This window comes from Leptonychotes weddellii, chromosome 9 (assembly GCF_054177405.1).
Source record: "Leptonychotes weddellii isolate Sample4059 chromosome 9, ASM5417740v2, whole genome shotgun sequence".
In the NCBI taxonomy this organism is placed as follows: domain Eukaryota; kingdom Metazoa; phylum Chordata; class Mammalia; order Carnivora; family Phocidae; genus Leptonychotes; species Leptonychotes weddellii.
This window is the reverse complement of record NC_138377.1, coordinates 99768632-99795629: the sequence shown is the minus strand read 5'-3', so window position 1 is coordinate 99795629 and position 26998 is coordinate 99768632. Positions and strand designations below refer to the sequence as shown.

At 42.9% G+C, this 26998-nt stretch overlaps 1 long non-coding RNA gene across 2 annotated transcripts in view; it reads right to left on the bottom strand.

The window, feature by feature from the left end:
- Positions 1-2547: 2547 nt before the first annotated feature.
- The window catches only part of LOC115940243 (uncharacterized), a 41521-nt gene continuing 17070 nt past the window's right edge, over positions 2548-26998 (bottom strand). The window contains exons 2-4 of one of the 2 annotated variants that reach the window (XR_004075027.2): positions 24683-24897; positions 18279-18431; positions 2548-3303 (exon numbers count right to left, since the gene is read on the bottom strand). This is a non-coding gene — a long non-coding RNA (uncharacterized LOC115940243). Of the gene's footprint in view, positions 3304-16564; positions 17567-18278; positions 18432-24682; positions 24898-26998 lie in introns of those variants that run through there. The other variant, XR_004075026.2, reaches the window with a different exon arrangement.

The window sequence follows — 26998 nt, the reverse complement described above, 5'->3', positions numbered from 1 at the left end:
ATAGTTAAGCAAGGGCAAAGGGTCTAGACTCAGGTGCTCCCCAATCCCACACCCCTCACCCCACCTGCTTCTTTTTTAGATAAATGAAGACTGTTGGTGTAGAAGGAAGGGAAGACTGACCCATGCGAGAAACCAGTGTCCCTCCAAGAGTCCCCTCCCCACACCTCCAGCTCTAGCCTTCAGGACCCTTGTTCAGTAGACCCTGAGGCCCCACCCTGTTGCTCTGAGACAGGCCCCAAGGACTGATGACCCTGCAGCCTTGGTAACCAGTCTCCCCAGGGATGCTGCTCACACACCAACCTCATTTCCCCTTCAGTCTGGCCCTGAGCGATTGTGTCCTGAAAGGCTTTAACCATTACCATTGTCTTCCCATATTTACAGGGCAGAAGCAGCCTCTAGCTGGACATCACCCAAGTATTCACACTCTTCTCAATACTAACAACATCCCTAACTATGTCTTTCTCAGACTCAAGCAGCCTGAAGAGGCCTCTTGGAAGAGAAGAATTCCCTAGAAGAGCAGATATGTGTTGTAGCCAGCACAAAGGGAGAGGAAGTCCTCACAGTCGGGAGGTCCCCAGCCCTGAGGATGGTGGGTACCAGCTTGGGGCCATGATTCTCCCCCTTATGGCAGCAAAAGGAGTGAAGGGGTTCAGAACGTACCATCCAAAAATATGCTACTTTGGCATATTAATTATTTTGAGTTAAAGGGACTTGAGAAACAGCAGATACAGGAAGCACTCTCTCTGCCCTCCTCTTTCTACCTAAAAGCAGGACATAAAATTTCCCCTGAGAAAGGTGCCCTCCTGCACCAGGAAGAGAACATTCTTATCAGCAGAGCCTGGGAGTTGACGCTGAAATGGAACTATGCAAACAAACCTACAAATATAACCCTTATCTTCCATTAGTTTTCCCTATATAATTCCACTCACTGTCCCACAGTTTACTGCCCTAGCCCCAAACCCTTTGTCTTGTCACATCCCACAATTTATCATTCTTTGCATAAAAAGACATGTAAGCTTTGGGGCTTAATGTCTTCTTCGGGTCTTCACCTTCCTTCTGAAGATTCCCATATGCACATAAAAATACGTCAATTTATATGCTTCTCTCCTGTTATTCTTTCTTATGTCAGTTTAATTCTTAGGCCAGCCACAGAACCTAAGAGGGTATAAGAAAATTTTTCCTCCCCTACAGGAGCATCTTAGAACCTGCCAGTCTGAGGAGACATGCAAGGGCTGCTGGTTACTTAATTGCCTGCAAACTTTAATAAATGCCTCAGATTTCTAAAACTCCAAAATTTCTCTGATTCCTTTAACTTTTAGAACTATATCTGATGCCTCTTGCTGTAACAGAGGTATCAAGTTGTCAACACTTGGGTGCTATGATGAGGCACCAACAACAACTTAGTTAAGCTCCGAGACCAGCCTTGCAAGACATGTGGAAAATCCCCCACACGTGAGGAGACCACACCCAGGGCCGGGCACCCACCTGCCTTTGGGTCAATCCCAAAGGGTGACTAGAAAAGGGTTGCAAAAGGGGACACAGGGACCAGGAGGGTTGTGTGGGGAGAAAGGCATCTTGCTCATGGTCTTGAGGACATTTGTGCATGAAGATGAGCACAGGGCTTGGGAGCAGCAGACTAACAGCATTTCCAGTCCTGAAGGTGACACGCTTCGAATCATGAGATGGAAGCACCAGACACTCCCCTCACCTACTCCGTGTTCACTCTGCCTGCAGACAGAGAGACTGTGCTGGCCACGTGTGCCTTCTTAGTCCTGGTAAATTCACCCCAGCAGCTCCCCATTAGGATTTGTTTCACCAGTCCACGGACCATAGGGTAAAGATGCCCTAATACGTGCTCTCGCGCGCGCGCGTTCGCATGTGCGTGTGTGTGTGTGTGTGTGTGTGTGTGTTATTATTTTAAAATCTGACTGCAGTCCCCACTACTAGTCCAAAAAGGATAATAGAATTCCTCTGAGGGAGAAAGCTGCTCTTTTGTTTAGGAAAACACCTTAATGGATCTTTTAATTATGCACAGAGAGGCCCCAGGGCTGCTTTGGAAAGAAGAATGAGACAAAGAGGAAGCTAAATTGCACTGCATAATAAACTCACAGGAATTTTGGACCTATCCCAGGAGGTAGCCTTAGGAAAGAGGGGGAAAGTCAGGAGCCTAAGGAAAAAAGCAGTGAGCAAAGAGTGAGGAATCAGCCTTCCCCACCACCCCATCCATGCACCATCACCCCAGGGACACAGCACGGTTTTTCCCATAGCTTGTTGGGATGGAAACCTTGTTTTAATGGAAAGAGCAGCCTAGAAGGCTGGAATGCTGAGACATCTAGATTACAGATTTCAACTATTTCACTCCCTAGGTCTGCAAATTTTTATTATTGTTAAACAACAAAAATTCAACTGAGTAAATTTAAAGATCAAATTGGTTTATTCAACGATTCATGAATCAGGCAGCATCCCATCTGGCAAATAGAAAGGAGCTCTGCCGAGCTGTAGAAAAGGAAAGATTCTTTTTTTTTTTTTTTTTATTCATTTGAGACACAGAGATACAGAGAGAGAGAGAGAGAGAGCATGAGCAGGGAGAGAGGCAGAGGGAGAAGGAGAAGCAGGCTCCCCGCTGAGCAGGAAGCCCGATGCGGGGCTCGATGCGGGGCTCGATGCGGGGCTCGATGCGGGGCTCGATCCCAGGACGCTGGGATCATGACCTGAGCCGAAGGCAGACGCTTAACCATCTGAGCCACCCAGGCGCCCCGAAAAGGAAAGATTCTTAAAGGTGGAAAGAAGACACATAAAAAGGAAATTTTAGCAAAGAATGCATTGTTCTGGCCAGGTCCCCCTCCTGAGGGGACAGAGGGAGTCTATTGGGCAGATCACCTCACTAATGCTGACCTGTGTTGATTGGTTAAAGGTCACATTTCTGAGTGGTTGAAACTGCCATTAGGTTAGGTATTAAGTCTTGGTTTGCTCACATGGGATTTAGCACCAGGGACTCCATTGTGGGCCTGCTGTCTCCCTTTTAACAATTCCTCCCTTTTGATCAGACTCTCAGCCTAACTGAGAGATGTGATCAGAATTTAAGGCATTGCATCACTCTCAGCTACTGCTCTGTGGTTCCAGCAGCTTATGTCGATCTTCTTTGTGGTGGTCCCAGGTCATGATGTTTTTGCTTAATCCCTGTCATGACTTCAGGTTCACAGTCTTTAAGTTGGTCATTCTCTTCGTTCCTTTTCTGCTGGTCCAGTGTTAGGGAGATCATTTGCTTGGTGGTTAGCAGCTGCAAACATACATCTAAAGCTTCTGAGAGAATAAAACACACAGGGAGATTACTATGATTACTATAAACTGGGTAACTCCCAGTATTTGGGGTGCACTTCGGAGCCATGGTCCCCAAGACCCAAACCAATCAAATCAGTCAAAGAAAGACCTCACAGAAGGAATCACCTTTTCAAGCCAAGTGGCTTGCTCAGTGGTCTTATGTCACTGTGTTTCAATTTTCCCAGAAGTGTTAATCCCCGCGTAGCGGGTGGTCTGGGCCACAGCACTGACACCTCCTTGCTCAGCTAAAAGATGATCAAGGGCTATCCTATCATCAAGAACGACTTCGGCCAGAGTGTCTAAGGATTTTGGAGGGGCAGCTTTCATTTTAGCAGAGGATTATGCTATATTCTCAAGAGTTAAGGAGAGATTTCTGATAGTATTCTTGTTTACATTTATTCCTAACCAGGAAAGTGTGGTTGTGAATGCCTACTGGGAATTCCTTTCTAACTTGACAATGTAAATCCAAGGGAGTCAACCAATCAGGTGGGTTAGTTTGTTTGTGGAAATTAAAGGCACAATCAGATAACCGAAGACACATTGCCTGGTTATATGCCAGCCATCTAGGCATTCATAGACCCAAGGAGAATGATAATCACCACAGGCAAAGACAACCCTGTTGGGCACAAACCATTAAGGTGGCACTGTTAATAGACAGATAGCAATTTTTTTTTTTATCACAAATCCAGCAGCCTGAGAGGAAAAACTTATCCCCTCCCCTTAGTACTGGCCCAGGAGATACAGAAGATGGCATTATCTTTCCAGGCCAGAGTAAAGGAAAGAAAGGGAAGAAGAAAGGTTTTCATGTTTAGTTAAAGTATGAAGTCTTGATCCAGCATCTTGGGTGAAAGCAGTCCTCCTCAATGTCCACTACTTCTCTTCTCTTCCTCATCAATTTGATTTGGAGGTCTCCAGCATTTGTGCCAAAACCAGATGTCAAGTAGAGCCTTCTTTAGCAGTGAGATGTGTATCCAAGGATCATTTCCTGAAGTTTGGCTGTCACCTGGGTAGTAAGAAGGACCTGGCATAGTACCTTTCAAGTCGATTGAAGGGGAGACTTTGTTCTTAGTGATTTCAAATCAGAAAGGTGGAAGAAAATTGGAAACATTAGTTTGGAGATTTGTAGCCAGATTTTTTTGAGGAAACTGGATGAATTTAGGATCTAGTCCAGTTTACAGGTATACAACAAAACCTCATAGGGCAATTAACAAGATCAGAATCCAATATAGACAAAGAAGCAAACATAATTTTTTCTCTCTACAATTGACCTCATTTCTCATTGAAGATAATTACAGTAAAATTAGTTTGTTTGTACTAAACTTAGCCTGATTATTTACGTGAGTGGAGCAAGGATAGTGAGTGACCATATAAGCTCTTTTTAAGATTGCTTTGATGGAACCTTGTAATCAAGGTACCAGGCTGATTTTTCCAAGGGCTTTATTGGCTCTGTAAAGTCAACCTTAGTTCCTTAAAACTGTCTGGTCATATCTGAGTCTATATACATCTATCTCAAATATGACATTCTAGTCAAAACTAGCCAATATTTCACCAATATAACACAATAATTGTATCCTGTTGCACAAGGAACACATTCCCACTGAACTTATGTAAATAACTCTATTGCCATGAAAAGAATACTCAAGAGTTTCCAAGTTCTGGAGGGATAAGATAGGGAGAAAAAGCAAATGTTTCATCTTTATTCACAAAGGTATATCTTACCAAACTGTTGATAGCTTAAGAGAAAAAAAGAAAAAGGTTGCCTAAAATATGGAAAAACAAAACATTAAAGAACCAGCAATGTTTCAAATATAAAAGTTGTAATTATTCTCCTTAGTTTATTCAGTCCCATGTAATTAATATTTGTTCTACTTGAATCCAGTTTTTCCATTCATTTGTAAAAATTCTTACCCAGTTCAGTGTTATGATCTTAAAGTTATCAGAAACTTGTACTGATAACTTAAAGTTATCAGAAAACTCCATGAATCTCCTTAAAAATGAAGCACTTATGCAGGAGCATTTCTTTTTTTTTTTTTAATTTTTATTTATTCATGAGAGACACAGAGAGAGAGAGAGAGAGAGGCAGAGGGAGAAGCAGGCTCCCAAGGAGCAGGGAGCCCGACGTGGGACTCGATCCCAGGACCCTGGGATCATGACCTAAGCCGAAGGCAGACACTTAACCATCTGAGCCACCCAGGCGCCCTGCAGGAACATTTCTGCAAAAGTATCAGAGTAAACAATAACTGTAAATTACAGGAGACTTTTTAAAAATGTCCATTATTAAAGATCTTATGAGAATTCATTATAATGGAATTGAAAGGGAAATTTGGTTATTTTTGTGACACACAACAATTTAGGATAATAACTGGAATTATGTCTTATAACATTATAAGAGCAATATCAGATTTCCAGAATTTTATACAATATCTGGAATAGTAAAAATGTCTATCTATACAAATACAACATAAAGAAGGCTTAGTAGTATTACTTTTTATTTAACAATGCTAATCATGTAATTTAACATACCAAATACATCTAATTAATTTCTCCCTTTTTATAAGGAGGAAGAACAAATCTTTTGAGATGTTCCAAGGACCCTCTGAAAAGTCCTAAAGATAATTTGAGGCCAAAAAGACTCCATTTAGAATTTGATTTGGGGGAAGTCTGTCAAAAATATCAAAGAAATTTTAAAACACTTGGTCAAATAGTATCAGATTGTGAAACAATACTTAGTTATCCATTTAACCATAGTGACAATTAAAGGCTTCACAGTCAAATACAGAAAGTTAAATAGCTGTTTTTAAAAAAAAATGCTTAGAAAGGGGAACCGTCTTACACTGTGGGTGGGAATGCAAACTGGTGCAGTCTCTCTGGAAAACAGTATGGTGGTTCCTCAAAAAGTTAAAAAATAGAGCTACCCTGTGATCCAGCAATTGTACTACTAGGTATTTACCCAAAGAATACAAAAATACTAATTCAAAGGGATACATGCACCCTGATGTTTATAGCAGCATTATCAACAATAGCCAAATTATGGAAACAGCCCGTGTCCATCAGCTGATGAATGGATAAAGAAAATGTGGCATATATACACAGTGAAATATTACTCAGCCATCAAAAATGAATGAAATCTTGCTATTTGCAACAATGTGGATGGAGCTAGAGAGTATTATGCTAAGTGAAATAAGTCAGTCAGAGAAAGACAAATACCATATGATTTCACTCATATGTGGAATTTAAGAAACAAAACAAACGAGCAAAGGGAAAAAAAGAGAGAGAGGGACCAAGAAACAGACTCTTAACTATAGAGAACAAACTGATGGTTACCAGAGGAGGGGGGACAGGAGGATGGGTGAAATAGGTGATGGGAGATTAAGGAGTGCATGTGCTGTGATGAGCACCAGGTGATGTATGGAAGTGTTGAATCACTATATTGTACAGCTGAAACTAATATTACACTGTATGTTAACTAACTGAAATTTAAATAAAAACTCTTAAAAATTAAAATTAAAAATAGAAATAAAATTTAAAAATCCTTAGCTCCTTTAATAGAGAAGATTCCACTTTTTTTAAGTAATCAAAGACCTGATAAAACCAACACAAGAAATTATTTTGACAAAACACAGAATCCTTATTTTGTAGGCAGACTACTTTATTATTATTTTTTTTTGTAAGCAGACAATTTTAACGGGTAAAGAAAAATCTTTTACAATCTCTCTTTTTTTAAAGATTTTATTTATTTATTTATTTGACAGAGGGAGACACAGCGAGAGAGGGAACACAAGCAGGGGGAGTGGGAGAGGGAGAAGCAGGCTTCCCATGGAGCAGGGAGCCCGATGTGGGGCTCGATCCCAGGACCCTGGGATCATGACCTGAGTTGAAGACAGACGCTTAACAACTGAGCCACAATCTCTTATCAAGAGCAGAACAATAGTCCAAGAAAACTTTGTCCTTTTAACAGAAAGAATCTAAATTCTTATTTTTCCCCAGCTTACTTTTCATATTAAAACTCATTTACTTAATTAAATTTATTCTAATCTTAGCCAGTCCTGACTACACATAAAATTCCTTTCTGAAGATTTCTTTTCCATAAACCTTCTACGACTTTTAAATTTTGTCCTATATTTTTCCTCGTTCTTATTTTGAAATAACTGATGTCATTTTAGCACAAAATTATTTTTTTTCAACAAAAATGTATCTCCATTCTTTGTACCTTCTTTGATCAAAACACAGATTCTACTTTCTTGTATACAGAGTTGTTTCCCTTCTGATTTCTAATAGCTGTAACCACATATATTAGCTAGAATTCGTGACCCTTAGAAACCTTAATTTCTAGTGAAAACTAAGAAGTAAACAATTGTGAACTGTTACATTAGTATTCTTTAGACTGGCAAATCTATGAATGCATTTCATAATTTTTAGAAGCATACACTTACAGTACAATCTTTCAACACAGCACATGTTTACCAACAGTTCTTTTTTTAAAATATTTATTTATTTATTTCAGAGAGAGAGAGAGCACAAGCAGAGGGACAGAGGAAGAGGGAGAGAGAATCCCAAACAGACTCTGTGTTGAGCACAGAGCCCAACATGGGGCTCGATCCCACGACCTTGAGATCACAACCTGAGCGGAAACCAAGAGTTGGACACCCAACTGACTGTGCCATCCAAGCGCCCCAACAGTTCTTCTTTAATAAGAAGTTAAAAGTAGATAAGCCTATGTTCAGTAATTAATGTTTCATTATGTTATCTTATTTGGAAATGATCTGAATATTCAATGGATTGAAATTAACTCATCATTTAACTTAACTTAGCAAAACTTTAAGGTTTTAGGTTACCAAAAATATTTGAGGAAACTATTTTAAAAGTTTACCTAAACCATTTTTTTTTAAAGATTTTATTTATTTATTTGAGAGAGAGAATGAGATAGAGAGAGCATGAGAAGGGGGAGGGTCAGAGGGCGAAGCAGACTTCCCGCTGAGCAGGGAGCCCGATGCGGGACTTGATCCTGGGACTCCAGGATCATGACCTGAGCCGAAGGCAGTGGCTTAACCAACTGAGCCACTCAGGCGCCCTACCTAAACCTTTTTTACCCTACTTACATCTATTTAATTTACTTGTTCTTTATATGTTTAGATTACCCATAAAACCTTCATGAGACATTAGACTAAGTCAGCCATTGCCCCAAGCTTTTTTTTTTTCTAATAAATTTTGTAAGAGATAACATGAACTCATTTGACCTTTCGTAAGCTTAGGTAGAATAAAAGTTGCATGTCTGCATTATTTTTAATGTTGACAACTCTGAAGATATGTCTATTTTAATTAAACTAACAAACTTTAAATTAACTTTAATACCAAATATTTTCCCTAAAATTCATTTGGGTTAGTTTTTATTACATTTTTGAGAATTTAATTTATATAAGCACTTGATTTTCTTTAAGCCAATTAAGTAGGGCTCTTTCATAAGTTAATATTTGCAATACCATCTGGAGGTGGAAAATACTATCACACATCCACAATACATATAGATAGACACACATGAAACATACAGATGCAGAGACCTTAGTTTTGGGACTAAAACTTTTTACTACTAACATTTGTGCAGAAGACCCCTAAAATCTCTATTTATCCTTGACAAGTAATCTCATGGAGGCTGTGAAGCAGTTTGTATTGTTTTTTAATAAATAAAAAATTGTCTCTTCCCCTCCCCCCCACACCCCACTTTTTTTTTTTCAGTCTTAGGAATTGGGGTTGGTCTAGATAAGGGTTCTTGCAGGGATCAGGTAGAAAGAATGCAAATTCCTCCAAGAAGGAGTTTGGTTTCCCAAGGCCAATACTTACAAGCATCTTGAGATAAAAAGGGGAGGTTTGGGGAGTGGCGACAAGGAATAGATGAACTTTGAATTGCCTCTAAAGCCACATTTCTAGTTTTGCAGAGATTTGTGAGATAAGAACAGTTGCTCTCGATCTTTCAAACAGCTGCAACTGAAATGATGGCATAGATTGTACAGCCCATCTAATGACATCATCTTTTTTAGTAAATACTTTTACAAAGGCTCCCAGTTTTCCTTTCTCCCTGGGCACATAGTTTCATTTTAGCTTAGGGGAGGAAGCCTAACAAAATTCCTATTAGTCTCTGAATACCAGCTTCCAATTTGGCCAACTTTTGACTACAGAGCTACTTAAAAATGTCTTTTAAATACCTTGTCAAGGGGCGCCTGGGTGGCTCAGTTGTTAAGCATCTGGTTTTGGCTCAGATCATGATCCCAGAGTCCTGGAATCGAGCCCCACATCGGGCTTCCTGCTCAGCGGGAAGCCTGCTTCTCCCTCTCCCGCTCCCTCTGCTTGTATTCCCTCTCTCGCTGTGTCTCTCTCTGTCAAATAAATAAATAAAATCTTTTAAAAAATAAAAATAAATAATAAATAAATACCTTATCAGTTTTCAGCCAGGACAAACAGCAAACATTTCTAGCAGTACTGAATCCTCACCCCCTCCCCCCCACCTTGGATGTAAGAGTGGTCCCCAAAGCGGGTGCAAAAGATGATTTATTTTTCTCTCTCCCCTGGGTATTTTAAACAGAGATCTGGGAGAGCAGACTCTGGTAAGAATCCTCACCTTTAGCTGACTTCTGACAGTTTTTCCAGATTCCCATCTGCAGGTTCTGAGTGGGGTTTAAAGTAGAGTGAAGCTTCAATATTTACCTGAATTTGGAAGGTTTTTAAATTAATTTTAATTTTTGTTTCCCCTTGGCTATATAATGTAGTGGTTTACCAGAAAATTCCTCAGGGTCTTGTCAACTCTGGGTGGAGTCCCTATGGAGGCTTTCCCTTGAGTATAGATATAGGGGTGTCTGTGAGGCCTTGGTGGACTTTTATTTACGGTGTAAAGGTGATTCAAATTGGTGATTGCTAGAATGAGTGCTCAAATAAAGGAAGAAAGGGAGGAGAAGCAGTTGAGCCCATCTTACAGTTCTTCATTTTAGGTACCTTTTTGTGTCTTTTTTTTTTTTTTTTAAGATTTTATTTATTTATTTGTGAGAGAGGAAACACAAGCCAGTGGAGCGCAGAGGCAGAGGGAGAAGCGGCTCCCCACTGAGCAGGGAGCCCGATGCAGGGCTTGATCCCAGGACACAGGGATCATGACCTGAGCCGAAGGCAGATGTTTAACCGACTAAGCCATCCAGGTGCCCCGTTTCGTGTCTTTAATTTTTCACTAGTCTTTTGCAGTGAATCCTTAATAAAGCTATTTTTGAATTTTGAAGGCTTTGGAGTCTTCTGCACGCCAATTAAAGTAGGCATCTCATCCTCTTTGTTTAATTTGAGAACTGCGACTTTACGGGAGCCTGGGTGGCTCAGTGGGTTAAGCCTCTGCCTTCAGCTCAGATCATGATCCCAGGGTCCCGGGATGGAGCCCCGAATTAGGCTCCCTGATCAGGGGGGGAGCCTGCTTCTCCTTCTGCCCCTCCCTCTGCTCGTGTTCTCTCTCTCTTTCTCAAATAAATAAAATCTTTAAAAAATAATTTGAGAACTGTGACTTTCAAGTGCACTTCTAAAATGATCTTATTTTATTGAAATGTTTTTCATAATGGCCACTGAGGGCTAGTTCCCTGAGGGCTAGCAGCAATTTGGGAGGACTCTGAGGTGGGAATGGAATTTAACCCACATTTCCGTCAGCCATCTCTGGCCTAAAATGGGGTCTCTCGGAGCCAAACAAATACCTAAAAGGGATGTGCTGCAGGGTTGGGGATTGTGTGGCGCTCTTCAGTGTACCTCATTGCCCCAAAATTTTTCTTGAGATTGGCAGGTAACCTACTGTCAATCTAACCCATTCTGTGACCAGTATCTTAACATGGGAGTCTTTGCATTAGGTGGCTGGTGAGTGCCCTAATGGCGTGGTTTTTTTTTTTAATTAATTTATTTATTTTTGCGAGAGAGAGAGAGAGAGAAAGAGAACATGAGCAGAGGGAGGGGCAGAGGGAAAAGCAGACTCCCCGTTGAGCACGGAGCCTGATGCGGGACTTGATCCCAGGACCCTGGGATCATGACCTGAGCCGAAGGCAGCCGCCCAACCAACTGAACCACCCAGGCACCCTCTAACAACATTTAAGTGTTTAACTTATGCCCAACAATTTTTGCACCTTTCCTTTTTTTTTTTTTGCTTCCAAGATCCCCACTAGCAATAGTCTTTATCAACACAACGTGAGAGAAACAAATGTGCACCTTAACATACCAACAGTAACCAAGAGATACTACTGCAAACTGGCCAAGAGAAGGTGGTACACACCACCAGCAATTCCCAGTGTGGACTAAACCAGCAAACCCCAGTAAATGGGAACTTTAGACTGGAACTGAGGAAAGTGACTTCAAATAACCAAGGAATTGCAGACTGAACCAAGAGCTAGGGACTCAGGTTTCAGATGGAACTGTCTATCAACTCAAGCTGACTCACTAAGCCCTGGACTGGAAAGCCAGTTAGATTGGGAGCTCAGGGCAAAGAGAGTGGAGCTCAGAACCAAGAACAGTGAGAAACAGTGAGAAAGACAATGAACTGAAAAAGGGCTTCACCAGTACACACCTGTGTTTCTCATTGTCCCCAAACATCATCAAAAGTTTACCTCAGATCCCATACAAGCAATTGTGAGAGAAAATTATGAAAAACACTATGCCGACAAATTGGACAACCTAGAAGAAATGGATAAATTCCTAGAAACATATAAATTACCAAAACTAAAACAGGAAGAAATAGAAAATTTGAACAGACCAATAACCAGCAAAGAAATTGAATCAGTAATCAAAAAACTCCCAACAAACAAAAGTCCAGGGCCAGATGGCTTCACAGGCAAATTCTAGCAAACATTTAAAGAAGCATTAATACCTGTTCTTCTCAAACTATTCCAAAAAATAGAAGAGGAAGGAAAACTTCCAAACTCATCCTATGAGGCTGGCATTACTCTGATACCAAAACAGATAGAGACTCTACTAAAAGAGACAACTACAAGCCAATATCTCTGACAAACATGGATGCAAAAATTCTCAATAAAATACTAGCAAACCGAAGCCAAGAATACATTTTAAAAAATCATTCACCATGATCAAGTGAGATTTATTCGTGGGTTGCAAGAGTGGTTCAATATTCACAAATCAATCAACATGATACACCACATTAATAAAAGAAAGGATAAGAACCATATAATCATTTCGATAGATGCAGGAAAAGCATTTGACAAAGTACAACATCCATTCATGATAAAAAAAAAACTCTTAATAAAATAGATTTAGAGGGAACATACCTCAACATGATAAAGGCCATATATGAAAAACCCACAACTAATATCATCCTAATACCATCATTCCTGTCAGGAAGAAGACAGGGATGTCCACTCTTACCACTGTTATTTGACATAATACTAGAAGTCCTAGCCACAGCAATCAGACAACAAAAAGAAATAAAAGGCATCCAAATTGGCAAGGAAGAAGTCAAACTCTCACTATTTGCAGATGACATGATACTATATAGAAAACCCGAAAGACACCACCCAAAAATTGCTCGAACTGATACACGAATTCAGTAAAGTCACCAAATACAAAATCAACATACAGAAATGTGTTGCATTTCTATACATCATTCACAGTTACACCAAAAACAGTAAGATACATAGGGATAAACCTAATCAAAGAGGTGAAAGACCTGTACTCTGAAAACTAGAAAACATTGATGAAAGATGTTGAAGATGACACAAAGAAATGGAAAGACCTTCCGTGCTAATGGATTGGAAGAACAAATATTATTAAAATGTCTATACAACCCAAAGCAATCTACACATTTAATGCAATCCCTATCAAAATACCAACAGCATTTTTCGCAGAGCCAGAACAAACAATCCTAAAACTTTTATGGAACCACAAAAGATCTCAAATAGCCAAAGCAACCTTGAAAAAGAAAAACAAAGCTAGAGGCATCACAATTCCAGACTTCAGGGGCGCCTGGGTGGCTCAGTCATTAATTGTCTGCCTTCAGCTCAGGTCATGGTCCCAAGGTCCTGGGATCGAGCCCCACATTGGGCTCTCTGCTCGGCGGGAAGCCTGCTTCTCCCTCTCCCGCTCCCCTGCTTGTGTTCCCTCTCTCGCTATGTCTCTATCTGACAAATAAATAAATAAAATCTTAAAAACAAAACAAAAACAATTCCAGACTTCAAGTTCTATTATGGACACCTGGGTGGACATGCAACTGTTGATCTCAGGGTTGTGAGTTTGAGCCCCACATTGGGTGTAGAGATTACTTAAAAATAAAAATCTTTTAAAAAACATTATATTACAAAGCTGTAGTGATCAAAACAATATGGTACTGGCACAACAATAGACATATAGATCAATAGAACAGAATAGAAAACCCAGAAATGAACCCACAACTATATGGTCAATTAATCTTCAACAAAGCAGGAAAGAATATCCAATGGGGAAAAAAGTCTCTTCAAAAAATGGTGTTGGGAAAACTGGACAGAAACATGCAAAAGAATGAAACTGAACCACTTTCTTATACCATACACAAAAATAAATTCAAAATGGATGAAAGACCTAAATGTGAGACCCGAAACCATCAGAATCCTAGAGGAGAACAGAGGCAGTAGCCCCTTTGACATCAACCATAACAACTTCTTTCTAGATATGTTTCCTGAGGCAAGGGAAACAAAAGCAAAAATAAACTATTGGGACTTGATCAAAATAAAAAGCTTCTGCACAGTGAAGGAAACAATCAACAGAACTAAAATGCAACCTATGGAATGGGAGAAGATATTTGCAAATGACGTATCTGATAAAGGGTTAGTATCCAAGATCTATAAAGAGCTTATAAAACTCAACACCCAAAAAAACAAATAATCCAATTAAAAAATAGGGGCGCCTGGGTGGCTCAGTTGGTTGGGCAACTGCCTTTGGCTCAGGTCATGATCCTGGAGTCCCTGGATCGAGTCCCGCATCGGGCTCCCTGCTCAGCAGGGAACCTGCTTCTCCCTCTGACCCTCCCCCCTCTCATGTGCTCTCTCTCTCGTTCTCTCTGTCTCAAATAAAAAAAAAAAATCTTAAAAAATGGGCAGAAGACATGAATAGACCTTTTTCCACAGAAGACATAAAGATGGCCAATAAACACATGAAAAGATGCTCAACATCATTGATCATCAGAGAAATACAAATCAAAACTACAATGGGCTGTCACCTCACACCTGTCAGAATGGCTAAAATAAACAACATAAGAAACAACAGGTGTTGGTGAGGATGCAGAGAAAGGGGAACACTCTTGCAACTTTGGTGGGAATGCAAACTGGTGCAGCCACTCTGGAAAACAGTATGAAGGTGCCTCAAAAAGTTAAAAGTAGAACTACCCTATGATCCAGCAATCATACTACTAGGTATTTACCCAAAGAATACAAAAATACTAATTCAAGGGGATACATGCACCCTGATGTTTACAGCAGCATTATCTCCAATAGCCAAATTATGGAAACAGCCCAAGTGTCCATCAGTGGATGAATGGATAAAGAAGATGTGGTATATAAACACAATGGAATATTATTCAGCCATCAAAAAGAATGAAATCTTGCCATTTGCAATGACATGGATGGAGGTAGAGAGTATTTTGCTAAGCGAAATCAGTCAGTCAGAGAAACACAAATACCATATGATTTCACTCATATGTGGAATTTAAGAAACAAAACAAATGAACAAAGCAAAAAAAAAAAAAAGAGAGAGAGAGAGAGAGGCAAACCAAGAAACAGACTCTTAACTATAGAGAACAAACTGGTGATTAACAGAAGGGAGGAGGGTGGGGGCAAGGGGGAAATCACTGATGGGGATTAAGGAGGGCACTTGTGATGAGCACTGGGTGTTGTATGGAAGTGTTGAATCACTATATTGTACACCAGAAACTAATATTACACTGTATGTTAACTAACTGGAATTTGAATTAAAACTTAAAAAACGTTCACTTCAGATCCCATCAGGGCCACCATATCTGTTAAATGACAAAAATTCTACTGAAGAAATTTAAAGATCAAATTGTCTTTATTCAAGGATTCATGAATCAGGCGACATCCCATCTAGCAAAAATAAAGGAGCTCTGCCCAGCTGTAGAAAATGAAATGCTTTTAAAGGCAGAAAGGGGGCAGAAAAAGGAAATTATTAGCAAGAATTATTGGCAAGAATTTCAGGTGAGGTCACCCTCCTAAGGGGACCAGAAGGCTCTATCAGTTGGATTACCTCACTAGTGCTGACCAGATAATTCCATGTTGACTGGTTAAAGGTTACATTTCTGGGAGGTTGAACCTGCAATTGGATTGGTATTAAGTCTTGATTCACTGACATTTAACATTACAGAGCAATAAATTGGCATTTGAGTGTCTATCTCAAACCTTCCGGGAGTCAGAGAAGGGTAGAGGCCACGTGGGGACTGATGAGATAGAAGTGAGGCACCTGGTCACCAGAGTTTCGGGGGTAGGACAGAGATGACCAAGGGGTGTTTGACTTTAGTCTGTTTTGCAGTTTATAGGATTATCCTCCATCCCATGGTTTCACCAACTCACAGTAAAAGTCACATCACTCGCTAATGATCTTTGGAGTCCTATCTGACTTTTGGGAGAGGTAATCAAATGCCGAATCCTGCTCCAGGAGGACATGAACAATAGCAGAGATTCAGTCTGGGTTCTCACCTAAATCGTAATGTGTTCTATTCAAAGGGCTGTCCTTTATTCTTGGATGATGTCCTTCCTGTCTTTCATGAGGTAATGGAATGTTGTTTCATGTTCCCACTTGAAAAAAAAATACATTTTAATCTAGTATTACCTCTTTTTTTTTTAAGATTTTATTTATTTATTTGACAGAGAGAGACACAGCGAGAGAGGGAATACAAGCAGGGGGAATGGGAGAGGGAGAAGCAGGCTTCCCGCGGAGCAGGGAGCCCAATGTGGGGCTCGATCCCAGGACCCTGGGATCATGACCTGAGCTGAAGGCAGACGCTTAATGACTGAGCCACCCAGGCGCCCCGAGTATTACCTCATTTTAAGAAAACGTTACCACTGGGGTGCCTGGGTGGTTCAGCTGTTAGGCGTCTGCCTTTGGCTCAGGTCATGATCTCAGGGTCCTGGGATTGAGCCCCACGTCAGCCTCCCTGCTCAGTGGGGAGTCTGCTTCTCCCTCTCCCACTCCCCCTGCTTGAGCTCCCTCTCTCGCTGTGTCTCTCTCTGTCAAATAAATAAATAAAATCTTAAAAAAAAGAAAGAAAGAAAGAAAACTTTTCCACTGGTCCTTGAAATCCTAACATCTGACCTGAAGCAACACTCTGAAGGTCCTGTGTCCTACACAAATCTTATCGAGGTCAGAAATGCCCCTTTAAGGGGAGTGGCTCTTCCTTTCGTAAAGCTTATGGCTGCTTCTGCATCAGTAGGCGCACAGGAAGGCTGGCACAATCTTTCAGTCAATGAAAACAGCCTTTACAAACAACAAATGAAGGTTTGAGGAATCCTTTATGTTCTTGGGCAAACTTGGTTTTTTCCTGAATAAACTTCAGACTTAAAGGCACACATATTTTAGTTTGATGTTCAATTCACAATATCAGAATTTTTCATCTCCTCGATCATGTTTAAATACTGGCTAGTCCTTATTATAATACATCATGAGGGGGGAAAAAACCTTTTCATGGTCTCTTGTAGTCTTTCTTTATTCCTGTCATGAGATTTGGTGGCCCTTATCACCCCTCATCCTACCCATGTGTCGGTGTCCCCAGGCTCCGCCTGCTCCCGGGATCTCCTTCTTCCTCTCTGACCATGCCCAGATGAAGCGCTTCCTGCATGGTCCGTCCTTGACCCTGTTCTCTCCCCTCACCAGAGGTCCTCAACGTGTCATCTGGACCTACATTCAAACCACCTTCTGTAGGTCTCAGGGGGCTGAGAATAGGCCAGAGCTGGAGCTTGAGTGGACCTTAAATGACACAAAGCCACCTAGTGACCACTGTTCCTCAGACCAATGCTTAGCAGGTGACCACTTGGGACAGGGCTTCTAGTGGCCCATCTAGCCTAGATGTCACAATCTTTTGGGAAGCCTCCTCCCAGCCAAGATGAGCCACGCCCTCTGCCTCCTCCACAATCAGCAGGGTCATCTCTCTGCACGGTTGGCCTGGACCTTCACAGCTCATAGGTATTTGGTGCAGGTGCCCCAAGGTCAGCAGGAAGGAACGTGTGGCCACACCTTCTCTCTGTGTCTGCAGGCAGAGAGTGAGCATGGGGTCAGGTGGTTCAACACTCTCCCCAGTGATGACAGTTTTACCATTCCCTCATTCCTAATACTTGGATTACTCACCTTCTCTTTTTGCCAGTAGAACATGTATAAAGTAATTTTTCATTTTTGTTTTAATTTGCATATCTTTGATTACTAATGTGGTTTGAGCATCTTTTCAAATACTCTTTTTTTTTTCCTTGCTCAATAAATTGTCTGGGCATTATCCTTTGCCCAGTGTTCAATGGGGTGCATCTCAGCGGCTTGACTTGGTCCAGAGGCCGTTGGGAGGGAAAAATCAGTCTAGCCCCCAAATTTACCGCCACCTACAAAACCAGCTTCCATTGGCAGGAGCTGCAGCCCTCTCTGGACACTCTGCTTCCTGAACTTTCTCACCCACCTGTGCTTAGAAAAGTAAGTAGCTCTAAGCCAGGATAAAGGAGGCATAAGACCCAGAAGCTCAATGACCAAGATACTGCATTAGGCAACAGTTTGTCTGGTGGGTGGGCTTCCTGGGAGGAAAGAGGCCAAATTCCAGGGTTTTATTTAGCCCTTGTCAGGAAAGGCTTAAGGATTATTCTGGGAGACACCAATTTGGGAGTGGAAAGGGTTGCAGAACGGCCTTGATTACCAAGGGCCCCTTGTGTCTGCACGGCCCCTCACCTATGGAATGAGCTGGATTCTGGGAGGACACTTACCTCCCTGCAGAATGCGGGCTGCACTTCCCTCAGATGCGCCGGCAGGATTGCACCTACAAAGATGGCGCTTCCACACCAAGGAGGATCGGCGACTGTGCAGCCTTTCAGACTGAGTGCTTACCGGTTCCTCCGCACTTCAGGAGCACAAACAATCTGCGGGGGCAGATGCACAGATATGGCAGTGGTTACAAATTGAAGGTTCACGGCACCCCTATTGCCACCGTTTTTCCAACAGCATTTGCTCACTTTGTGTCTCTGGGCCACATTTGGGTAATTCTCACAAGATTCCAAACTTTTTTCATTATGATTATATTTGTTGTGGTGATCTGTGATCCGTGACTACAACTTGCTGAAAGCTCAGATGGTGGTTAGCTTTTTTAACAATGAAGTATTTTTTAATTAAGGCATGTACATTCTTTTTAGACATAATGCTATTGCATGCTTAATAGACCACAACAGAGTGTAAACATAACTGTTATACGCACTGAGAAACCGAAAACTTCATTCGACTCACCTTATTGCTATATTCGTCTCATTGCAGTGGTCTAGAACCGGACTCACAATATCACCGAGATACGCCTGTGTAGTCGTGTGTGTTTTGTGGGGCGTTCAATATTAATTACAATATGTGTGTATGTGCCCATGTACTTGTGAGTGGGTGAGTGTGTGTATATGTGGGTCTGTTGATGTGCATGTGTCTGTGTGAACATGATTGAGCACAGGTCTTGGTGTGCATATGGGTGCACGACTCTTACAAAGGACAAGGCCATGGGGCATGCCATACCATGAAAAATGAAGAATATAGAGAGTTCTGAAGAAAAGAAGAAAAGGGAATTGCTATGGGCTGAAAGTTCGTGTCCCCCAAAATTCATATGTTGAAATCCTACCCCCCAAAGAGATGATATTAGGATATGGGACCCTTAGAATATGGGACCCTAGGATATGGGACCCTAGGTCATGAGGGTGGAACCCTCATGGATGGGATTAGCACCTTCTAAAAGAGACCCCAGAGAGCTCTCTCGCCCCTTCCACCCTGTGAGGTCATGGGGAAAAGATGGTGGTCTCGGAACCAGGAAGCAGGCCCTCACCAAATCTGCTGGTGTGTGGGTTTCGGACTTCCCAGCCTCCAGAACCATGAGAAAGGAATTGTCGGTTAAGCTACTCAATCTATGGTATTTTTGTCACAGCAGCCGGAGCCAGGACAAGAACGAAAAGAATTTAAATTGTGTCTCTTCTTCAGTGATTCCTTCTCGGACGTCCAACACGTGAGAACTCAGAAAAGTCTGAAAAATCTGAGTTAGAAAGAGCCATCTAATGCTTGAAGCCCTTGTGCACGGTATCCCCGGCAAGTAACTGTCTTCTGTTTAAACACTCCTGATGTGACCCTGTGCTTACTGCCACTCATTGGCAGGTGGCTCTGGGCACCTTCCTTATCTCACCTGAAGTCCATATCTCCCCACGCTCCACTCACTGATACAGCTCCTATGTGACAGGTTTCACAAAGTGAGTCTCTCTTCTCTGTGCCAGCCATGTCAGGGTCTCTTGAAATAGGACCCCCAGGACCAAACGTGATTCTCCAGACCCAGCCAGATCAGAGTAGGCACGATAGATGAGAAGTATTTGCCATGTCCAAAACGAAGTAGAGATAGGAAGTGATATCTAGAAAATCCTGAGAACCCCTGCAAATCAATACAGCCGAGGTGAGACCAGGATGCACCAGCCTGTGACCCAGCAGACCCTTGCCAGGGTGTATATCCCAAGTGCATTCTCATAGGGGCCCACAGGGACACGTGCAAGGACGTTTATCCAGTTGTGTGTGATTGCAGGAAGGGGGAGGGTGTGCTTCCAGTAGAAGACACCGCATACACAAAGACCCCAAGGCCCAACAGTTCTTCACCTCTGCTCTGAAGGTCTGGCATTATTTTGAAAATGGAAACTCCTGGAAAATGCAGCACATCCACCTCTGCGTATCTCTGCTGTGAGTCCCCAGGAGGGCCGGAAGAGAGAGAACGTGACCAGCATACAAAGGACCAGCCATAGGAACTAACAAAAGCCAGGGGTATTTTCTTGTCAACCTTGAGCAACAAGGCAGTAGACATAAGCAGAGCACAGCTAAAGTGGTTGCAAGAATGAATTTCCTTTGAAACAGCACAAATGAAAAACAAAATCCTCTTAACCTAGTGATGGCTCCTGATGGAATAAAGCACTTTGTCTGAAACGACGCCCAAATTAGCAAAACCATAATTAGGATTACTAAATGAATAGATCAGAATTCCATAGAGAAAATATTTACTCAGGCAAAACCTCCTCAATTCAATAGCTCTTTCAATTAATTTTTTCTAAAGTTTTGGATTTCCACAGACTAATCTACTGGTATTTAGAAGGATTTGTAAACCACTTGCCAAGTAGTTAAAAAGTGTGAAAAGTCTTTGCCAGGAAGCTCTTGGGGGACCTTTGCAAGAACAGGCAGAGATGAGTGAGGTGTTCGGAAAGGCCTGCCTTCAGCCCACGGGACACTGCTCTCCCCGCTGCTGGTTCATCCCCCACTGGAATATGCCCTACAAACTGTCCCAAGTAGCCAAGGATTGTCCAATGCCCCGGCCGAGCCCCAAAGTGGCGGTTGCCCCTGCAGGAGGGATGGACTTCTTCGGTATAGAAGCAAAGATTCCGCTGGAGGAAGCTAATGAATGATTGGAGCTTACAGGAATTCCATCATTCCATCACAGTGCTTTGAATGTAATACTGAACCAAGCCTGGGCCACATGCAGCATGGAGACTTATTGGATTACTCTAAGATTTTGACTAGGATATCTGGGAGAACCTTTGATGGGGAAGGTAAGTAAGGCCCTACCCAGAGCCGTAACCCACTTACCAGCATCATCTCCTGCCTCCCTGTTCCTCACCCCTCCCAATACACTCAGACAGATTCCCCACCCATACAGGTCTCTTCCTCCCTTTCCAAACTCACCTTATGCCCTTTTTGTGCCCTCACTTTAGATACTCTTTTCCTTAAAGAAGGGAATGGTCAGACTGTAGACCACAGTGCAGAGGTACCCAGGGCTCCATGGAACCCTGAACATGGACCTGGTGTTCTCCCAGTGGGAGCCTCTGATCCACCCTTCCCCAACCTTGTGTCGACTCAGCAGCATTCTTCTCCAAAGAAAATCCACTGCACAATGAATGAGAGTAAGAAAGACATTTTGTTCTGAGGTTTCAAGGGGTAGAGGGTCACATGGCAGAGCACAGAGCAAACTTAACATCTCCACTCTCCCTCAAGTTTCTTCTCAGCCAAACACATCCCACCCTCCCCACTACTTCCCCACTCCCCCACCCCAGCCCTCCCCCCCACACCCCCTTCCGCTCACCCTTCCTGGGAAGTTTCAGTCTCTGTTCCCAACCACCCCCTGTAGATTTTCGCTCTTTCTGCAGAGCAATTTAACCCTTTCCTGGCTTGCTTCCAATTTTGCACTCTTTCCCAATTTTGCACTCTTTCTTTGACAGTCTTTATGCTCCATCTTCTTTAGAAGGCAGTGGACAGTTGTAAATAACGAACAATATTTTTCCCCAGGCTGGGATGAGGGTGGGGAGCACTAATTTGGAGTCTTGGCTGGTGGGGAATAACTGAATGTCTGATATGCCAGCAAGGGGCAGCAGTGAGCAAGTACCTGGAGTCGTTTGTAGGCTGACTTGCATCACTGGAAACTGGATATACCAGAAGGTAACCCATTGGGAGGATTGGCCTTCCTGCTACTCAGATTGGTGGGGATGAAGAGCCTTCATACATTGAGATATTTTTGTTCAGGAGCATTTTGCCTGCAGAATCTGCTAACTTGGACGTTGTCAGATATTTACATAGATATTTACACTAATTAAGATATGCATCTGACAGATTGTACTTTCCAAAGATGGCCACAGCAATTTCACCCATCCCACGTGTCCTTCTGTGAAGTAACCCTGCCACACCCCTATCAGGAGGTGGAGTTTATTTCCCACTTGTATCTGAGTTGTCCAATGTCTGCTTCAACCAAAAGAATATAGTGGAAGTGATATGCCAGTTCTGGGCATAGCTTTTCACTGTCTTATTAGCCTCTGCTTCCTGCCTCTTGGAATGGTCATTCTTGGGATGATCCCTTTCAGAACGCAGCTATATATTGACTATTTTTACTTATTTTCTCTCTTCTTAATGCTCTGGCATTTGATCCTGGAGAGACTGCCCTTCCCAGGGTTAGAGAATTTCTAGAGCCTCCTTCATGAGTGTGGCTTTGATATACAAACTAACCTATCCAGCCCGCACTTCCAACCATCCCCTTTATGAAATTCTCACACACCAAGCCAATATTCCCCCTGTCCTAAGTCCCCACAGGGCCAAGTACCAGGCAACTAAGGACCACCCCTGCAGCCAGAGACCAAAATTATTCAAACTATCCAATCCTAAACTTACTCAGCACATCTACCTTGCCTCACCCATTCCTTCTCATGAAAGCCCCAGAAAAGGCTCTGGGCATGCTCATGCTCTCCTCTCCCTTCTCTCTGCCTCCCCACCGACCCTGGTGCTTCTTCATGTGGCCTTGCAAGGCAGCTGTGCCGCCTGTCTCTAGGGATCTAGAGTAAGTATAAACGTCTTCCTCCATGACAGTCATTTCTAGGTCTGCCTGTCTTACCATATCTGATTAACACAAATCCTGGGTACGTTTTAGAATGACCACCATTGCTGTGAGAAGCCCAGGCCACATGGAGAGGCCACGCCAAGGCATGATAGTCAGTAGCTCCTCCTGAGCTCCCTGACAAAAACCTGTGTCAGCTGCCAACCCAGTAAGTGAGCCCTCTTGGACATTCAGCACAGAAGACCACAGCTCCAACCAACTTCTGACTGCAACTCCGTGAGAGACCCCCAATGAGAACTGCTGAGCTGGGCCCAATCAACCCACAGAATAGTAAATTGTATTTTAGACCACTCTGTTGTGAGGGTGGTTGGATACACCTGGTAGATAACCAGGACATACTTGATGTTCTTTCACGGAAGGATCAGTTCCTATAACATGAAGTTCCCATGAATGGTACCGCAGCTCAGTGCTACTCAAAGCTTGAGCATCACCAGGAAGCTCATTACAAATGCAGGATTCAACCCCATCTCAAGTTTATGAAGCCAGAGTCCGCATTTTAACAAGAGCCCCTGATGAATCGAATGCACATTAAAGTTGAAGAAGCACTGCTGGGGCCAATATTGACTATACTCTGCCCAGCTCTCCTTAAATCTGTTAAATCGTTCCCTGTGCCCTTCTTCCGTCTAGGTGTTTTTATTCCAAGAGCTTGCTCCTGTGATCGTTAGACTATTTCTCTTGGGCTCCTACAGTTGCTTTGCCTGCACATGCAGACAGTCAGAACTATCTGGGAGCTTAAGGCCCTGTATCCCATAGCCCACACAGAGACTGACTAGTATGGCAGTATGAAAGTCCAGCTCTTTGCCTCAAGGTGGAACAATTTTTATTTTATTTTTATTTGTTTATTTGTTTGTTTGGATTTATTTGGGGGCAGGGAGAGGAGGGCAGAGGGAGAAAGAGAGAATTCCAAGCAGGCTCAACACCCAGCGTGGAGCCTGATGTGGGGCTCAATCTCACGACCCTGAGATCATGACCTGAGCCAAAATCAAGAGTCCGATGTTTAAACGACTGAGCCACCTGAGGCGCCCCACAAGGTGGAACAAACTTTTATTTTAAATCTTTTTTTTAAGATTTATTTATTTATTTTAGAGAGAGAGCAAGTGGGGGAGGGGAGCAGAGGGAGAGGGAGAGAGCATCTCAAGCAGAATCTGTGATCACGAAGCCCCACATGGGTCTTGATCTCACAATCCTGACATCGTGACCTGAGCCAAAACCAAGAGTCAGATGCTTAACCGACTGTGACACCCAGGTGCCCCAAAATTACACGTTAAGGTGTAATTTTCTCCAGAGCTGCCCGGGATCAGTAGGAGCCTTGGACTTTGCCTGGAATGTCATCCTTGCTCCACTTCCTCCTCTTCCCTGTCCTGCTTCCCCCACTCCCTTCCCAATTTCTCTTAAGGGTTCTTCCTTAATAAATCTGCATGTGAACCTTCATCTTAGGGTCTGCAACAGGTACAATGGGCTACATGTGAACCCTCATCTTAGGGTCTACACAGGGCAATGTGACATCCTAGTCACCCAGATAGTAGACATTGGCTAACATACCAGGATAGGATTAGGGGAGGGAAGGAGGGAAAAGGAGGTGATGAGTATAGACAACTCTTTTGAAGAGCTTTGCTATAGAGGGGAACCAAAAAATGATGCCGTAATTAGAGAGAAATGAAAGTCATGTTAATTATATTGCTGTGTAACCCATTACTCCAAAACTTAGCACCTTAAAACAACAAACATTTATTATCTCACACAGTTTCAGAGAGTCAGGAATTCCTCAGGGTGGTCCTGCTCAGAGTCTGTCGTGTGGTTGCAGTCATGGTGTCAACCAGGGCTGCAGTCTCATCTGAAGGCTTGGTGAGGGCTGGAGGACCTGCTTCCAAACTCACTCATGTGGCTGCCGGCCAGGGGCTTCCATTCCTCTCCACTTGGGCCTCTCCAACGAGTTGCTCATGGGACTGCTTCCCCTAGGGTGAGCGATGAAAGAGACAGGTGTTTGTAAATGCATAGCATGAATTGGCAAGGGCACACTGCTAACAGCTGGTAAAAATCCTTAACTCTTGGGAGGATTGAGGAGCACAGGACTGTAGGGGTGATGAAGACAGATTTCCATTTTATATACTTCTGAATTCCTTTTGTAATTTTAAAACATTAAAGGAGAAAGCCTAAATGAATCACCAGTAGCGGGGCACCTGGGTGGCTCAGTTGGTTAAGCGTCTGCCTCCCGCTCAGGTCATGATCCCAGGGTCCTGGGATTGAGCCCCACATTGGGCTCCCCACTCAGCAGGGAGTCTGCTTCTCCCTCTCCCTCTGCCCCTCCCACTGCTTGTGCTCTCTCTCTCAAATAAATACAATCTTTTAAAAAACTAAATCACCAGTAGCTTGTAATGAATAAAGCTACGTCTGTTGCAAAAATATCTGTAAGAAGGAGAAATAAGGGATGTCTGGGTGGCTCAGTCGGTTAAGCGTCTGCCTTCGGCTCAGGTCGTGATCTCAGGGTCCTGGGATCGAGTCCCACATCGGGCTCCCTGCTCTGCAGGGAGCCTGCTTCTCCCTCTGCCTCTGTCTCTCTCTCTGTCTCTCATGAATAAATAAATAAAATCTTTAAAAAAAAAAGGAGAAATAACAAAGATAGTCATAAAAAAATATGTAAGTGATAAAAAAAAATGTGGATGATTTTAGAGGCATGTATCTGTCCTCTGTAGGATTTCTGGAAGCATGTTATAAGCTCTGGGATTGCTGCTGACCCCAGGTAGGTGGGAGTTCCTACCTCCACTAAGAAAGCCCAGAGCATTTCCCCTTCCATTTGCTCTGCCCACCATAGGGAGACATCTCCTCTGACCAGCTCCACATGGCCTTCTTTCACCAGCTCCCTGTCTGGGGCCTGACTATCAGCTTTCTGATCTGATCATAATAAACACCTCAAGTTCAAACATCTCCTGCTTCCTACAACATGCATGACCACTTGCCCTGAATGCAGAGTCCTGACACCTCCAGCAGAGACCACTGAAACAATGCAGCCCCAGATTCCAGCATCAACCCCTAAGAGGAAGGACAGGTGAGCACTTTGTCTTAAACCCAGAAATGCACCTGCCATCTGCAGAAGTAGCCACATCCTCTCAGTTCAAGGGGCAGATGAGCCTGACCTCCTCTCCCAACAGTCTCTGGAGCTGAGCACCAGGCTCAGGAGAGGTCCTGGCTGTGTCAAAGGCAACGTCACACTCTTGGCTCAACCCTTGGCTCAGAAGCCTCTGCTCTAGGCATGTCTTTCAAGGTCCCTCATCATAAACTGATGACTCGGGGAGAAGCAGGGGCTGCAGAGGCTTGTGGAGATGGAGAAAGCTTGGGGATCTGCAGCTGTGTGAGGATAGTGAGAGAAGAGAGGACCTAGTATGAGAGCCACACAATGGGGCTGGGGGTTGGGGTGGGGGGAGGTACTCAAACTGGGACTGAAGAAGACAGTGGGGTAGGATTCAGACTGGTGGTTTCTGGTACCACCCTGAGAGGCAAGAGTGTCCCTACCCCAGCTTCTGGGAGTTTGAGCAGCACTGCATGAAGTGTGGTCTGTGGACCAGAGCCAGGCCACAAATGGTCTGTTACCAGGTCTTGATGAGTTACACACAGAAACAGAGAGTAACTTTATATCTTTCCATCTTTAAAACTTGAGTCTTGGATTTTGTATAGATTTTTTAAATTTCATTTTTCTAGTGATTGATTTATTTTTGTTCATTTTTATTTTATTTTAAAAGATTGTTTTATTTATTTAATTTTTTATTTTTTATCATTTTTTATTTCTTATTATTTTTAAAAATTTTTTTATTTTTTATCTAGTGATTTCTTTTTATTGGATTTGTACAAAAGAACTGGTCCGTATTGGATGGGAAAATTGAAAACCGATCCTGCGCTGCAGAAAGTTTGCAAAGCCCTGCCTTAGAAGGTCCCAAGATATCATGAATACTCCAGAACTAAAGCGAGGAGCACATGGGAGCTGGTGCTGAGCCCTGGCAGAGTGCAGCCTGAAGCCTAGACATCAGCTTGGGTGACCACACCGTTTGGGACCCCGCCAAA